The 18,732-nt window shown below is 38.0% G+C and overlaps 2 protein-coding genes across 2 annotated transcripts in view; one reads left to right on the top strand and one right to left on the bottom strand.

The window, feature by feature from the left end:
* The window catches only part of LOC130908490 (cadherin-20-like), a 116,040-nt gene extending 98,721 nt beyond the window's left edge, over positions 1-17,319 (bottom strand). Inside the window, exon 1 of the mRNA XM_057823950.1 lies at positions 17,189-17,319. The gene's annotated coding sequence lies outside the window, so the exon portion shown is untranslated. The remainder of the gene's footprint in view (positions 1-17,188) is intronic.
* Positions 1-18,732, top strand: part of drosha (drosha ribonuclease III) — a 502,261-nt gene that overhangs the window by 89,463 nt on the left and 394,066 nt on the right. The window lies entirely within an intron of this gene.

The following is an 18,732-nucleotide window of genomic DNA, read 5'->3' as shown; positions in this document are numbered from 1 at the left end:
TTCCGGTTCTGATTCCACGTTTCGATTCCGGTTCCGAACGTTTCTTTTAAGAGGCAGGCTAAAAATAAATAAATAAATAAAACAAAATAAAAAAGAGGCAGGGTCAAAAAATTGCATAGTTCATATTAATGCCTTAACTTTTCGATGATTTTTAAAAAAAAAAATTATAAACCTCCTAAGAGGGCTATTTTTAACTTGTATATAAATATCTGTCTTTGAACTTAAATGTGATGAAGGTTCTTTCCACAGGAGTGCACTTTCACAAAGATTTATTATTATTATTTTTTTTCAAAAGCTCACGGAGTAAACATTTGCACATATTCTTTTGCCATACATGTACCTTAGCTGGGAGCTAAGACAAAGCATTAGTATAAATTCTTCTATTGATTATAATTTGATGATCTTTTAATACTGTTGATTTTAACGGAGGCGGCAACGCGCTACGTAAAGTACATACATAGCTGCTTAATATAGGCGAAATACACTGAGAAGTCTACTGCTTTAAGATGGCGGCTGTTTACTAACGCCGCCGAGTCTGTCATTTCGCATTTAGTTCTGTATACATGTGATATCTACCGTAGACGTAATAATATGAGTTATTCTCATACGATTCCATCCATCCATCCATCCATCCATCCATCCATCCATCCATCCATCCATCCATCCATCCATCCATCCATCCATCCATCCATCCATCCATCCATCCATCCATCCATCCATCCATCCATCCATCCATCCATCCATCCATCCATCCATCCATCCATCCATCCAGCAGAAGACAGACGTAATTTATTGTTTTACCTACATGGTTCTGACTGGTTAGAGGACTGGCGGTGTTGCAAATGTTGCACTGAGCTGACTGGTCTTTTTATTTTTATTTTTTTATTTCTAATAAAGTTGAACCAAACTTTTGCGCGCCACCGCACCGTGTCCATGGTTGTAATCAAGTTGCGATGCACGAACACATGCTTCTTGTGGCTGCTTCTTCGTGGTTTTTGGCAGCAATTTTTTTCCGCTCGGCGCTCAGGGCATTGAAACATGGAATCGAAATTTAAAAATTCGAATGGTTCCGGAAGCACTGGAGCGTTAGAACTGTGCTATTATTCGATTGACTCGAGTATTCGATTAAAAAAAATATTCGAATTAAACTTCTCTGCCTCGAGTATTCGTTAAATTAAAGTGGCGTTGTAATGGTTTGTTTTGAAAGTGTTTGCATTTAGTTTTATTGATTTGGGTGGATACACTGCCCTCTAGTCTGCCTCATTTCACATGGCTGAATCCAGCTGCCCCTTGTTAAGGCCAGCATAGGCAAAGTTTTTGTTTGAGCTATTTTTTTTTTTAACGCATTCGTAATTCAGTTTAAAGGTATATTTAGCCATTTTTTGTGGGAATATGTGTTTGAACTATTTGTTAAGAGCATTGCAAAAAAAAACCATTAGCATTTGATAGCATTTAAACTAGCGGACTTTTGCTATTTAAGTTAGCCAATTGTTCTTTTGTTCTACATATATCCTTACTTATTTACGGTATTTTTTTACACCGTTTGAGGCTCAGGTCAGGTATTTTAAATTTTTTATGTGCCTTATCCGATTACTCGATTATTCGAACTAACTAGTTCATCGATTAATCGACTACTAAAATAATCGATAGCTGCAGGCCTAGTTAGAACCGGATCCCATCGATGCCCGATGCTCAATGCCCAACCCTAGTGATGACATCATCTAGCGACTTCTAGCGACTTTTAGGACAGCCAGTAGTTACCTTCCTTACTAGGGAGTTGGGAACACTGCTCCACCGTCACAAAAAACTATCTGGCGGACACACTTTAACACTGGGGTTTTTTTTGGCAATAAAGAAATCCCAGAAAGGCGTCAAATGACCCCGATACCAAACTGTCTACTTGGCTTTGTCAAACAATAGACCACACTAACAAGCAGTCAAGCAACCTAGGTGTGAAGGGGGGTTTCACACCGAATAGCTGCAATTAGCATCTTGAATATTTGCAAATCCAGACTTGTTAACTCCTGGTTTAGTGTAAAAATGATGAGAGGGCCATGTGGCATGAAACTACAACTAGCATCCAGAACTATAGAAAATTGAGTGTTAGAACATCTGGGACAAATCCCATCAACAACCTTTACTTTGTCTTGACAAGTCCAACATTCAATTGTCAAGGTTCACAGTTTATTATGTTGAAGCACACAATGACCAAAGAACTTTCCACAGCAGCTCAAACACCTGTTTTGTCACAGCAAACACAAACTTCAGTATACAGTACATACTGTAGGCAAACTGGAGTTTTTGGAATATGTAAAAAGGTTGTCCGCCCAACTGCCTGACTGAGCGGTCCACTGTCCAACAAAGCCAAGGCAGCCCTGCCCTGCAAACACGCGATATGATAATTGGAGCAATCCAACCCTGTGGTTTTGCGAGTGTGAATGGCAATGACTAATGAGGACCATAGTGCTTACAAAAAATATGCTGATAATGGTCAGATGGTCCTTCTCTGGTTACAAAAGTGATTTGTATCAACTGATCCACCCTTAGTAGCCTTAGTAGTTCTAGAGTTAAGCTATCCTTCATTGAAAGACCAGCATCCCTCACTGGATTGGATGTTTATTGCCGTCAATGGTAGGCAATCAATTGTAGAGTTCAAGAGTAGATGACAATAATCATGGCGATAGATGTCCAATCAAATTTGACTGGGAGGGTCTTGAGTCGTTTTTCCCCCCCCCCTTTTTTCAGTCGAGTAACAGTGCCATGTCTGCTATTTTATAGGCAGTCACGCATTTTTCACTCATTTTTAGGGCTGCAGCTATCGAATATTTTAGTAATCGACTGAAAATTCTATTGATTAATCGAGTAATCGGATAAAACAAATAAATTTTTAGGTGAAGAGCAATTATAAATATACATGAGAAAACAAGACATTTCATCTAATCTTGAACCATTTTCAGTCTTTATTTTAATGTCTTTATTTTCAATGTACAGTATATTGTTGAAAACAGCCAACAATTGCATCTCAGATGTAACTAGAATAAAAAAAAGACTAATTCACTGCTTTCACTCAAAAAAACCTTTAGATCTTATTAAATATATATATATCTTACCTAAAAATGCCGGTACGCTTGATACCACACGTCACTTAAAAGTTAGAATTTCCCACGTGTTTCAATTGAATTTCTATTTGTGTCAAGCCATGTTTAAGTTCTAGTTAAGTTTTAAGTTAGTCTAAACTGTAAGTCCTGATAGGATTTTGAGTTTTTGTGGTGTTCAAAATAAATGTATGATACAGGCTGTATTTCATCCAGCAATGACTACTGAGCTAAAATTGATAGTTAGCATTATTAAGTTTTTATTTTACACCCTCATCACTCCTCAATGCTATGTTATGTTAAAGCCTGTATGTAAGACACGTTAGCCATGCATCGACAGTGGTCATAATTAATAGAAACCTAGCCCTCCGCAGGGCTAACGTTACGTGAGCTAGTAGTGACAGTAACGTTAATCTTATTTATTAGCGCTTGGTGCTCTACTGCTTTAAGATGACGGCTGTTTACTAACGCTGCCCAGACGCGGCCGAGTCTGTCATTTTGCATCTAGTTCAACATACATGTCATCTCTATGAGACGCATCAGACGCTACCTGCTACCAACGTAGCATCGTGCGGGCTAGTATTTAGCAGCGTCGGCGTCGTTTGTAGCGGCTGTCGGCTGCAGTAAGTTGTTTTTTTCTTTTTTTCCTTCTTCCTCTCCGCACGTGACATCAGTGCGTTGTCCCGCATTAAAAGTAGTCCGAGCAAAACGTGATGCTTAGAGCTGTCAAAATAAACGATTACTCGAGGTGAATAAAATTACTCGGATCAGTTTTTAAACTCGAGTTACTTAAGTTGCTCGAGTATTCGTTGCAGCTCTACTTATTTTTTTGCTTTATTTTATTAATATGAATGAATGAAATATTTATTGTCATCATCTGTATCATTGACAATCATTGACAATGACAAAATGTGATATGATTTGCCCGAAGGAATCGAAGAAGAAAACAAAGCAGGCGGGAGGAAGCATATGCGTATCAGTTTCCCGTCCCCCATACAACTAAAGACGCATAATCAGACATGGTACAGTTACATACATCACATGTCCACAAACTGTACAATGACACAATCAAAAATCTGGGTTTACAATAACTCGGCGTCCAGTCAAGCAGCTCGATTGCTGTTGTTGACACAGCAGTCTCGTGCACAAGATTAGTGGTCTCAATTTCAGGGCGTACAAGGTTATGGCTTTGTCATGTCCCTGACATTTTAGCATCTATTTGCTGTGGGAACATTGTGTTGTGGCTATGTGTGTGGCAAAAGTGATTATGTGTTATCACAGCTGGTGTGAGTAGCGACTCAAAATGCTTTTCTTATAAATCTCTTAAAAGGATACATGATGTAAGATACATGTTTTTGGATCGTTTTTTTTTTTTTTTCTTGAAGATGAAGAGGGTGTTTCAAGCTACTTATCCACATGGTACCCGCGGGTTATTAAAAGTGTTAAAAAAGCATTGAATTTAGTTTTCCATTATTAAAGGTATTAAAAGTATTAAATTAGCTGTTGTAAGTCTGGAATTTTTTCACCGTGGTCTTAATTCTCAAGAAAATCTCAGTGCAACCTAAATTATATCCGTGACGATTTAAAAAAAAAAAAATCCATAATGAAGATGACGCATAGAATTTTTAAGATGCACTGCACTACAAATCGAAATGCAACTCGTGCGTGCCAAACCACCACAACCGGCAAAACGGAGAATCCATCCACCTCTGCATCGGGAATGCGTCCGTTTGTTGGTGGAACGAAAAACCTGCAGGCAGAAGTATTGTGGATTCTGAACACCAGAACAGACCACCATTCATATACTTCAAATGAGTCCATTGGTGATCTGTTTCAGATATTACGTCATTTTTGGTCGGCATCGGCTGTCACAATGTTGGTCATATTGCGTTTTGTTCCAGAGGGAGCGTTCCCGATGTCGTAACTGTCTTATGTAACGAATTTTCAGTTGGTAGAAAAAAAACGCACATTTTCTTAATGTTTAAATAGTCTACATATTTTTTTGATCATTATAAATGCATTTACGCAATGAAATAACGCTGCAAAAGTTTGTTAAACATAATGTTGGTCAAATCGTGTTTTTTTTTTCCGGAGGGAGCATTCCCGACTTCGTAACTGCAGCCAATTTAAGCTCATCAAGACTTTAAGATAGAGGTAAAATCGGGCCTAAAAAATCCAGCCCAACCCGACCTGGTCCGCGGGTATTAAAGCCCGATCCGCGTTTTGTGTGATAACATTTGTGACGATGTCTGCATAAAAGCCCGTCTTTTGTCACGAATTCTCAGTTGGCAGAAAAAAAAACGTACATTTTCTTAATGTTTCCATAGACTACATATTTTTATGATCATTATAAATTTATTTACACAACGAAATAACGCTGGAAAAGTTTATTAAATATAAATAAACAGATGCGGTTTTGAGGACTCGCAGAGGGGAAGATTAAAAAGGGCGTATAGGCATTCTCTGGCTCTGCAATGACCATACAGTGCCTTCTTTTTTTTAATCAAAATTATTTGTTTTATAACAAGTATTCCTTAGTTTATCATTCATACATCGTTAATATATAGTTATTTCAAAAAGTTAGCGAGAAAGAACCCTGGCCCGGCCTGACGTAATAATTGACATTTTAATTTTGGTCATGTTTTCAGTTTAATTTAGCTGTTTCCAACTTGCTATGTTTATAATTGCGATGTTTGTTTACCGCTTTTCGTCTTACTGCGAAGAGGGAGGAAGTTACATCGGCCGCCGCTATGATATTTAAGTCATCAGCCATCTGCTGTGACCTGGGAATTTAACGCCTGCTTTCACGCACACTGCTTCCCATGTCAGTCGACACTGGAAATTGTTTTCACACACAACTGCTGCACGGTTAAGTCCCGAGATATTCACGTTGTTTTGGAGTATTTGATGGGGGCTCAAGTTAGATCCAGATACTTTAGGTTGCAGTTTATGGGTCATGCGAAGGAAGTGGACCTGCTTAAACATTTCGGTTTGCCTTTCGAATGAATGTGAATTTCGCCGTTTTAACTCAAGAATTAGCCATGTTTGCTGGGGTCTTGGCAGGTGCACTAGCGGCTACCTGTTACAGAAGATGGCTGGTCTGAGTCCTGTCCTCCTCCTCTTTTTGTCCATAATTATTGTGTGCGTGTGTGTGTTTAAACTGACAGACGTTATAATGTTACTTTAAATGTGTTTTAATTGTATCTTCAATACATGTGCATTCTTTTGTCAAACACACTTAGTAGTTGAGGTTAAATTTGATGTTCACTGTTTTATTTATTTATTATGATTCAATATGATCTAAATCATGGGTGCGAGAAAAGTATTAATTTTCAGTTGAAATGGCATTAAAAAAGGTCTTAAAAGTCTTGAATTTAGATCTATCAATCCTTGGGGGACCCTGATCCAACTTACATGGAAATCCGGGTTACATCGCCAACGCAGGAACGGAACTCGTTCGTAAACCGGGGACTACCTGTACTTTATTATAAGTTGATCTATATTACTTTTTTTTCTTGTAATGTTATGCAGAGGTGTACTTATAATAATTTACAGTGGCGGCAGAGAATTTTTGGGGCGCGAAACTTTTACGTCTTCCTGGGGGGAAGGGGGGGTGTAACAGAAAATAACTGAAAAGCACTGCGTTATGTTATAGTTGTATTATAACGTGAAAGTTGTCGCGTTTTATAGTAAATGTTTTTAACACAAAAGATGTCAATCTTTGACATGAATATTTTCACTTACCATGAAATTGATTGTTTTAGCATAAAAGTTGTCACTTTTTGAATGCGAAAGTCATCATGTTTTAATGCAAATTTGTCACCTTTTAACACGAAATGGCAGCCAATGAGTTTTAGACGACTTATCCATCAAACACTTCCATCAAAACATCCCCTTTAGCACGCGACTGACGTGTTGACGAGCATTTTTCTTCATTTCTTTTCACAAGAGCAGCATGAGGCGTTCACGCGTCTTCCGCTTAATGTCGACTCGACTGCCTCGGCGATGACAAACTTTGACAAATCCACAATGCGACGCTCAGTGGGCTTCCGCTATGTTTTGTTTGCACGCGCCGCCACGCTTCCTACGCGTCAACACCAGCGGCGCAACACAACAGGAAAAAAAGAAAGATTTACGCAAGCTCCGGAAAACTCATTTAGGTCACTTGTTTATTTTAATAAACTAAGATGTTGGCTCAGAGGAGCCACAAAAAAGTCAATAAGTCCTTCTCTCAACCAACAAAACATGATTGCACTTCATCAATAAGGTGGACGAATACACGTTCCAGACAGACAGAAGCATAAAATCAGCAAAAGAGTTTTGTTGAACGCGACCATTGTTATTTTCTGGCCGTGTATCATTTTTATGAAGTCAACAGAAACAATCTCGGCTGACATTCGCTTCTCTCGTCCATGTGACGATACCTGCACGTCGCCGGTTATAGAGGAGAACCAGTACTGGAACTTTTCCAGAGGTCGTCTTTTATGGGCGGACAAAGAAAGACGTGATAGCGGTCGGCTCATGCACAAATGGGGAAGGTACACGTGCGTCATGCTAAACATGAACTCATTGACTGCCATCGACGTCAAATCCATTTGACTGGGAGGGTTGGCGGTGATTGCTCGATAGTAATATTAAAAGCTCAAACACTTTTGCACAAAGATTGCATTGAAATTAATTTAGCGTATTACTTGAGTCAGTAATTTTAAACAATTATTTATAATATTATATACAGTATATATGTATATATATTAGGGCTGTCAAACGATTGAAATTTTTAATCGAGTTAATTACAGCTTAAAAATTAATTAATCGCAATTAATCGCAATTCAAACCATCTTTAAAATATGCCATATTTTTCTGTAAATTATTGTTGGAATGGAAAGATAAATCACAAGATGGATATATACATTCAACATACGGTACATAGGGACTGTATTTGTTTATTATAACAATAAATCAACAGCATGGCATTAACATTATCAACATTCTGTAAAAGTGATCCATGGATAGAAAGACTTGTAGTTCTTAAAAGATAAATGTTAGGACAAGTTATTGAAATTTTATATCAAAACCCCTCTTAATGTTTTCGTTTTAATAAAATTTGTAAAAATTTCAATCAAAAAAATAAACTATTAGCCTGCCATTGTTGATGTCAATAATTACATACACAATGCTCATGGGTGCTGAAGCCTATAAAATCAGTCGCACCCAAGTGCCAGCAGAGGGCGGCAAAACTCCATAAAACACAATTAAAATGTGGGCATTTCACTTTACTGTCGATTAAATCTGTCTGAGCGGGCCATGTGCGTTAATTGCGTCATATATTTTAACGTGATTAATAAAAAAAAAAAATTACCGCCCGTTAACACGATAATTTTGACAGCCCTAATATATATATATATATATATATATATATATATGTATATATATATTACACACACGCACACACACACACACACAGTGGGGCAAATAAATATTTAGTCAACCACTAATTGTGCAAGTTCTCTCACTTGTAAACCTCAACCATGAGACACAGAATGTGAAAAAAAAAAAAAAAATCACATTGTTTGATTTTTAAAGAATTTATTTGCAAATCATGGTGGAAAATAAGTATTTGGTCAATACTTAAATTTTATCTCAATACTTTGTTATGTACCCTTTGTTGGCAATAACGGAGGCCAAACGTTTTCTGTTACTCTTCACGAGCTTTTCACACACTGTTGCTGGTATTTTGGCCCATTCCTCCATGCAGATCTCCTCTAGAGCAGTGATGTTTTGGGGCTGTCGTTGGGCAACACGGACTTTCAACTCCCTCCACAGATTTTCTATGGGGTTGAGATCTGGAGACTGGCTAAGCCACTCCAGGACCTTGAAATGCTTCTTACGAAACCACTCCTTTGTTGCCCTGGCTGTGTGTTTGGGATCATTGTCATGCTGAAAGACCCAGCCACATCCCATCTTCAATGCCCTTGCTGATGGAAGGAGATTTTCACTCAAAATCTCTCAATACATGGCACCATCCAGTCGTCCTGGTCCTTTTGCTGAAAAACAGCCCCAAAGCATGATGTTTCCACCCCCATGCTTCACAGTGGGTATGGTGTTCTTCGGATGCAATTCAGTATTCTTTCTCCTCCAAACACGATAACCTGTGTTTCTACCAAAAAGTTCTATTTTGGTGTCATCTGCCCATAACACATTCTCCCAGTCCTCTTCTGGATCATCCAAATGCTCTCTAGCGAACCGCAGACGAGCCTGGACGTGTACTTTATTCAGCAGGGGGACACGTCTGGCAGTGCAGGATTTGAGTCCCTGGCGGCGCATTGTGTTACTGATAGTAGCCTTTGTTACCGTGGTCCCAGCTCTCTGTAGGTTATTCACTAGGTCTCCCCGTTCTGGGATTTTTGCTCACCGTTCTTGTTATCATTTTGACGCCACGGGGTGAGATCTTGCATGAGGCCCAGATTGAGGGAGTTTATTAGTGGTCTTGACCCTTGTATGCCTTCCATTTTCTAATAATTGCTCCCAGAGTTGATTTCTTTTCGCCAAGCGTTTTACCTATTCAAGATTCAGTCTTTCCAGCCTGGTGCAGGTCTACAATTTTGTCTGTGGTGTCCTTCGACAGCTCTTTGGTCTTGGCCATAGTGGAATTTGGAGCGTGACTGACTGAGGTTGTGGACAGGTGTCTTTTATACCGATAATGAGTTAAAACAGGTGCCATTAATACAGGTAACGAGTGGAGCCTCGTTAGACCTCGTTAAAAGAAGTTAGACCTCTTTGACAGTCAGAAATCTTGCTTTTTTGTAGGTGACCAAATACTTATTTTCCACTCTAATTTGGAAATAAATTCTTTAAAAATCAAACAATGTGATTTTCTGTTTTTTTTTCCACATTCTGTCTCTCATGGTTGAGGTTTACCCATGTTAACAATTACAGGCCTCTCTAATCTTTTCAAGTAGGAGAACTTGCACAATTGGTGGTTGACTAAATAATTATTTGCCCCACTGTAAGTCAATATCATTGACAGCCATGCACGTTCATGCTATTGACGATCGTGTACGTCCATGCCAATGACAACCAAGTACGTCCTTGCCAATGACAACCATGTACTAGTATGTTCATGCCATTGACAGCCAAGTACAGTGATCCCTCTCTACTTCGCGCTTCAAACTTCGCGCCCTCAGTCCATTGCGGATTTTAAAAAAATTAATAAAAATAAATAAATAGATAAAATACAGATGAGCTGTCCCGAGCTGATCGCATCGTTCTGATCGCATCGTTCCCCCCGCCCCCAGCTCTTTATTTGTCAGGCAGTGCAGGTGCAAAGGAGTTGCTTATTAAAGTTAATGATGGTTGACGGATGAATGTGTTTGATCTTGCAACTCACGAACTTCAAAAGCGATGCATGCGTCAATCATCGTTTAACATGTTAAACATAACATAAAACATAAAACATAAACATAAGCATTTTTCTACTACTTTATTCTTGTTTAAAAATAGTTCGGTTGGACAGTAGCATGTTTAAAACTGATCATAATTATTACATTTGAAGTGCTTAAAAAAACAAATCGAAATATGTATATACATATTTATATGTATATGTATATACATATACAAAAAAAAATTACTTTGGGGAAAAAAATGAAAAAACAAGGCTTTTATATATCTCTTTGCTAAATCAATGCTAAATCTAAATCTCAATTAATACATTGAGCACACACAAAAAACAAAAACAAAATTGTTTGGGGGGGGCTACTTTTTTCACTGATCGCCGCGGGTTCTGGTCCCCATTAACCGCAAAAAATGAGGGATCACTGCATCTCGATTTTATTGATTCCGATGTACAGTGATCCCTCGTTTATCATGGTTAATGGGGAAAGCGCTTATATTTTTTATTGTATATATTTTTGAATTTGTATCTTTTCATGAAATAGTAATAGGGAATCATAATCGTAGTTTTAATTATTATTTCATTTAGAAAAAAATTTTTTTGTCTTGTTAATTTACAAAAAATAATTGTTAATTTTAGTATTTATCGTGTAATGATAACTTATTTACTAGGGCTGTCAAACGATTATAATTTTTAATCGAGTTAATTACAGCTTAAAAATTAATTAATCGTAATTAATCGCAATTAATCGCAATTCAAACCATATATAAAATATGCCATATTTTTCTATAAATTATATATATATTCTGTAAAATAAATTGTTGGAATGGAAAGATAAGACACAAGATCGATATATGCATTCAACATACGGTACAAAAGGACTGTAGTGGGCATTTCACTCTACTGTCATTTAAATCTGTCTATGCTGTCCTCACTCCGAAGCGTCTACTTTTTCCAAAGCTAGACAGCTAGTGAACGACGCCTTAATAATCAGACTTCTTCCTTTTTCATCTGATTTATTAATAAAATGGCCTCAAACCATTGTCCTCTTTAGACCGTCGTAAAACTACAAAAAAAAGTACACAAGCATTGCATTAGCAACAACGTTAGCTTAGCACGCTATACAGGTGCACTAAACATAAACAAAAAGCATCTCATACAAAAAATATAACATTTCGCTTGCTAACATAATATGTACATTCTTTACAACAACCATACTTACGGACAAATCTTGTCCAAGGATCATATAAGCACAACATTACAATGTAGGCGTCAACCCGAGACGTCGTGCAGCCATATTGAACTGGCAAGAAAACAATAAACCATGTTGCAAAGCGACCACAAGAGTTCGCTAGACAGCACAACAAGGCTTGCTGTAAAACATACCAAAAGGCAGAATACTGTCTGAGCGGGACATGTGCGTTAATTGCGTCAAATATTTTAACGTGATTAATTTAAAAAATTAATTACCGCCCGTTAACGCGATAATTTTGACAGCCCTATTATTTACACGTGACTAATTTACATTTACAAACCAACAAAATGTTCTATTTTATACAATAAATCTAAAAGATATTTTGCAAAGAGAATTTAGATTTTCACAATCAAATTATTTTCACGACTATAATAATTGCGTGTAATATTGTCATTATAATCAGTTATTCAGGACATTTGATAACCGAATGCGCAGAGGACCACGAGCAGTACACGTGCCATACTTTGCCCACCACTGCATTAAAAGCTAAGAACATCTTGCTATTTGTCCCCTGATGGAAGCGGGAAGTGAATCAATCCCAATTAATTCAGCATTGGAGGTCCTTGTGTCTATGACTGCTGGATGTAATTACTTGCTGTAATAGACGCAGCCTGAGTCACTGATTACTTTCTTCAAGCCAGCCAGAAATTGGCGCTCAGTGAGCTCGCGGTCCGACTGCGAGAGCGGGCCAATAGCACATCTGCCTTTGAGGACTTTGGACTCGCTTGAACCCGACAGGAACCTTGCAAATGACGCACGCAAATAACGAGACCTTACTGAGTCTGTCAAACCAGCACCTGAGCGCCCTTTTCAGCCTTCTTTCAAACGCTGTGGCCAAGTCTTGTTTTTTTTTTTTTCTTTTTTTCTTTGGGTTGAGCCGGAGTTGCAACATGAGCCCGGAGGTAAGTTGATCCATCCTCAGCCTTCAAAGCTTCCGTACAAAGCGAGGCCGCTGTGGAAAAAGCTCCCGAAAAACCAACCGCGCCGCTTCATCATCGTGCCCCCCGAGCTTGTGTTTCTTTCACCATCGCCATGACGACATGTGCGACACCACGCCGGGGTGTCCAATAACAAAAGAAGCATCAAAGGAAGCCAACACAACAGCAGCAAATATTGCTGCCGGCTACAGAGTTACACAAAAGGTGTACAGTTAACCCTACAAAGGCTGAAATCACAGACTTACAAGTTGAGCTGAATCAGAGGCCATGTTTATCATGCAAACTGACCTTTTGCTACTGAAATGAATGGATCCCACCAAGAAAAACGGCCCCGGAAAGTTTATCACTGTTTAAAAGGTCCCAATGGAACCTTTTTTACCCCAAAAATTATACAGTCCCTGACAAAAGTCTTGTCGCTTATCCATTTTGTAGAAACAATTGCGAATAACCTTACTTGTAATTATTCAGTCTGTTTCAGAAATCCCAAATGATGTTGAATGTACAAAAATATATTTGTTTCACTGAAATAAGATTTATCATTTAATGAAGACCTAAAGGTCGAATTTTAGCAAGACAAAAGTTAAGTCGCTTACACAAAGTAGTGTGAAAATTGAACAAAAAATGTACTTCAAATTAGGGCTGTCAAAATTATCGCGTTAACGGGCGGCAATTAATTTTTTAAATTAATCACGTTAAAATATTTGATGCATTTAATGCACATGCCCCTCTCAAACAGATTAAAATGACAGCAGTGTCATTTCCACTTGTTATTTGTGTTTTTTGGTGTTTTGTCACCCTCTGCGGGCGCTTGGGTGCAACTGATTTTATGGGTTTCAGCACCATGAGCATTGTGTAATTATTGACATCAACAACGGCGAGCTACTAGTTTATTTTTTGATTGAAATTTTACAAACTTTATTAAAACGAAAACATTGAGGGGTGTTAATATAAAATTCCTAATTTGTACTAACATATATGTTTTAATAACTAAAAGTCTTTCTATCCATGGATCGCTTTAACAGAATGTTAATCATGTCAATGCCATCTTGTTGATTTATTGTTATAATAAACAAATACAGTACTTATGTACAGTAAGTTTAAAGAGCATACGACAGGAGAAAAAAAGTCTTAAATGGCATTATTATGTGAATTAGAATCATATTTTGAGACGATTCGACTATATACAGAGTTCATCAACATTCTTGGGTTTCGTCTTCCATGCTTCCTCTCTCATCCTACCCCAGACTTGCTCAATGATAGTCATGTCTGGTGACTGGGTTGGCCAGTCCTGGAAGATCTTGGATCTTCTTTGCCTTGAGGAACTTTGAGTTAGAGGTTGAAGTATGCGCTGGAGCACCATCCTGCTGCAGAATTTGTCCCTTTTTATGGTTAGGAATGTAAGAGGCAGCTAAGATTTGTTGATATTTCAGACTATTTATCAGGGTGCAGACAGTTAAAAAACCGTGTGGCATTTGCCAGGGGCCCACAGCCTGTCGAAAGGATGGACGCTTGAAATTTGGCAGAAGGTGGAGTTTTCAGATGAATCTTCCATTGAAGTACACCACATTCGCCACAAATATTTCAGCGGACCTACTGGAGTCCGCGTGGATCCGAGATTCACTCAGAAAACAGTGAAGTTTGGTGGTTACATCATTGCCAAAATCATGGTCTGGGGCAACATAAATAGTTTGAAATATCAACAAAAAAGTTAATATAACTTAATAAAACTTGAAATATTTATTTTTACATTTTGTACTGTTATTTATCTGTATTTATTCATTTTTATTAACTATTTTAGTCCTTAGATGAGAAAAGGGAAAACAAAAACGGTGGAAGAGGGAAAACCTTTAATTTGTTATTGATTTTGTTATGTTATCTTTACACATTTTCTTATTCTGATTATTATTTATGTGTACTTTTTGTTTAATTAGCTAATATTTTATGATTCCTTGAATGAGAAACGGGAAAATAAAATTGGTGGAAAAGGGGAAACAAATCTTTCAAAGTATTAAATTCCAAATTAAAAAAAGATTTTTTTTTCTTTGTGTTTTTTAACATTTATTTTGTTATTCCTGAAATGAGAAAAGGGAAAACAAAAACGGTGGAAAAGGGAAAACGTTTATTTTGTTATTGATTTTGTTATGTTATCTTTACACATTTTCTTATTCTGATTATTATTTATGTGTACTTTTTGTTTAATTAGCTAATATTTTATGATTCCTTAAATGAGAAATGGGAAAATAAAATTGGTGGAAAAGGGGAGACAAATCTTTCAAAGTATTAAATTCCAAATTAAAAAAAGTTTTTTTTTTTCTTTGTGTTTTTTAACATTTATTTTGTTATTCCTGAAATGAGAAAAGGGAAAACAAAATTAGTGGAAAAGGGAAAAATCTTTAAAGTATTGAAGTCTATTTTTTAAATTATTTTTTTATTGGAATATTTTTTCTTTGTATTATTAACTTTTATTTTGTAATTCCTGAAATGAGAAAAGGGAAAACAAACCTTTAATTTATTATTTGATTTTGTTATGTTATCGTTACACATTTTCTTATTCTGATTATTATTTATGAGTGCTTTTTGTTTAATTAGCTAATATTTCATGATTCCTTAAATGAGAAATGGGAAAATAAAATTGGTGGAAAAGGGGAAAAAAAACTTTTAAAGTATTAAATTCCAAATTTAAAAAACAAAAAAAATCTTTGTGTTTCTTAACATTTATTTTGTTATTCCCGAAGTTAGAAGACAAAATTAGTGGAAAAGGGGAAAAAAAATCTTTAAAGTATTGAAGTTGTTTTTTTTAAATTTTTTAAAAATATTTTTTCTTTGTATTTTTAACTTTTATTTTGTTATTCCTGAAATAAGAAAAGGGAAAGCAAACCTTTAATTTATTATTTGATTTTGTTATGGTATCTTTACATGTTTTCTTTTTTTATTCTGATTATTATTTACGTGTACTTTTTGTTTAATTAGCTAATATTTTATGATTCCTTCAATGAGAAATGGGAAAACAAAATTGGTGAAAAAGGGAAAAAACTTTTAAAGTATTAATTTTTTATTTTTTTATTGAATATTTTTTCGTTGTATTTTTAACTTTTACTTTGTTATTCCTGAAATTGAAAAAAAGAAAAACAAAATGGGCGGAAAAAGGAAAAAAACACCCTCCCAATAATATTCCTGTGGGTTCACTTGACACTCAATGCCAGAGACAAATATATTCTAAAGTTACTGAACATTTATTACCATTGACAATTCGTCAATTCCGTTCCTCCAGTATTTTATGATTGCTTAGATGAGAAAAGGGAAAACAAAATTGGTGGAAAAGGGAAAAAACTTAAGGTATTGAATTAAATTTTTTCCACATTTGATTACTTTCTCTTTGTATTTTTCACTTATATTTTGTTAACCCTTGAAATGAGAAAAGGGAAATCAAAATGGATGGAAAAGGGAAAAAACACTCCCAATCATATTCCTATGGGTTCACTTACCACTCAAAGTCATTGACAAATATATTCTACAGTTACTGAACATTAAATACCATTGACTAGTCGATTCCGTTCCTAAACAGGAATCTTCCGCCACTACCCCACTAGCAATTTTAAATTTAGCTCCCTAATTAATTTTGCATCCCTACGATGCCATTGGCCCACCATCTAATATCAACAAAAACACCAAATGACATCAACATCCAGTACCTCTCACGTCTACTCGCGGAGAAAAGAATCCTCTAAAGCAAAAGTTAAACCGACATCAAAGGTGTTTTTCTTCCCTGCTGCGTAGTCCCAAAGAAGGAATAAAGACAAGCGAAGAGAAGAAAAGAATATAGACGGGAAGTTCAAAGCGGTGAGATTTCAGACGGTAATATTTTTGGCAATTTGCGAGAAAAACCCACAGAAGCTCTTACTGGCTGTCAGTGACGGGGATAGACGTCCAATCCATTTCAACTGGGAGGTGGCAGCGAATGAACGAACGTTCCTTCGCTGCCACCTCCTAGTTGAAATGGATTAGACGTCTATCTCTGTCAATGAATTAAAATCCAACTCCAAAGTAAGCATAGTGCACCTGCCAGGTGCTCCCTACTTCGGGCAAGAATCGCCGGATGCACCTGACATGACAGTCATGACCGATTCAAACTTAGAATTCCCAAAAACATACAATTTCTGAACCGAACGTGAGTTATTCCAAAGTGCGAGGAACATGCAAACTCTGAACCCGAGCCAAGATTCAAAGCCCATTTAGCGGGGTCACGTCGGTGCCTCATGAATCAGCCGCACAATGAAATCTTTCTCCTCAAAGGCGTCCGACTTGGCAGAGCTACCCGCAGTCTCGGAGTCTGAGAAAGGAAACTGTCCCCCTCAGCTCCCGTGGTTACCGAGTCCCGACGCCCCCCCTGCGGTCCCCGCCGACCGCCCGCTCACGACCCGTGGATGGATTCTCCTCTGTCACTTTCTCAAAGAAACTAAGCCAAGAGGTTCATCTTGTAAGAACATCGGCAAAACGAGATTTGCATTACCTTTCAGCTTGTCTTCTTAAAACAGCTCAGAAGGACAAACCGGGAACGTCCGTCTTCTGGCTGGTCCTCAAGTGTGAAATGAAGTAATTTACAGGGGAAGACGCGCACTTCCTTTCACTGCCTCGCCTCGGTCTGCACTGACTGTCTTTCCCGGCGCTTCTCATCCTCCTCCTGCCCTCTCCCTCCCTCCTTCTTCATCCCTCCTCCTCCTCCTCTTCCCTGTAACCCTGCTGCTGCTCGCCTCATGAATGTTTAGACACGCCAATTGCAGCTGAAAGGCAGCAAATTAACCCGCAGGATTGGAAATTCGCTCCCTCCAGACTCACTTTCTCCCACTTCGGAGTTTGCTTTTAAAGCTCGCACCCTCTCATCACGGTGACTGCGACCCCGTCGAGGGGCGCGACCCCGTCGAGGGGCGCCGTCGCAGCCTCGCCGAAAGATTGCTTTATCGGGCCGGAGCGAAGAAATGTACAAACGAAAGCATTAAAGACAAATATGTTTGATGAATAAGTAAATGTTTATCAGCCCCGGCCCGACTGGAATGAATCATTTATTGTCCGCAAATGATTCAAGCTGCTGAACAAATTAAATCATTAGAAGTCAACACAAGCTTCCTCAACAAACTAAAAAAATCAGAGGGAAATGTTCAACTCAAGTCCGAAAAGTCTACTTGTTAACATTAAATCTGTGTCGAGAACCCTCAGATATTATTCAATACCAACCGTTAGTGTTGTGCTCATGGTCACGTGATCCGAGACTAAGACTTACCAGAGACCTGAACTGATCAAGACGAGATCAATACTTGCCAGAGAGCAGAACTCGCTGAGACCAACACACGAGCGAGAATTTGGGGTTTTGAGACCAAACAGGCAGAGACCCAGACTTGACTGAGACCAGAACAGACCATGACAAGACCAAGACATTTAGGAACTGAGACCAAAACGAGAACAAGACTTGCCAGAGACCTGAACTCAACGTGACAAACACAAGAGCGAGAATTTTGGGTTTTGAGATGAAACAAGGCAAGACCTAGACTTGACTGAGACCAGAACAGACCAAGACTAGACCAAGATTTTTGGGAATCGAGTCCAAGACCTGCTAAAGACCAGAACTGATCAAGACAAGACCAATACTTGCCAAAGACCAGAACTTAACGAGACTACACAAGAGCAAGAATTTGGAGTTTTGAGAAACAGGCTGAGACCCAGACTTGACTGAGACCAGAACATATCAAGACAAGACCAAGACTTTTAGGAACTGAGAACAAGACTTGCCAGAGACCAGAACTCAACGAGACAAACACAAGAGCAAGAATTTTGGGTTTTGAGATGAAACAAGCCAAGACCAAGACTTGACTGAGACCAGAACAGACCAAGACTAGGCCAAGATTTTTGGGAATCGAGTCCAAGACCTGCTAGAGACCAGAACTGATCAAGACAAGACCAATACTTGCCAAAGACCAGAACTTAACGAGACTACACAAGAGCAAGAATTTGGAGTTTTGAGAAACAGGCTGAGATCCGGACTTGACTGAGACCAGAACA

The sequence above is a fragment of the Corythoichthys intestinalis genome, chromosome 20 (genome assembly GCF_030265065.1).
Source record: "Corythoichthys intestinalis isolate RoL2023-P3 chromosome 20, ASM3026506v1, whole genome shotgun sequence".
Classification (NCBI taxonomy): domain Eukaryota; kingdom Metazoa; phylum Chordata; class Actinopteri; order Syngnathiformes; family Syngnathidae; genus Corythoichthys; species Corythoichthys intestinalis.
The sequence above is the reverse complement of the archived record's forward strand: the minus strand, read 5'-3'. Positions and strand labels throughout refer to the sequence as shown.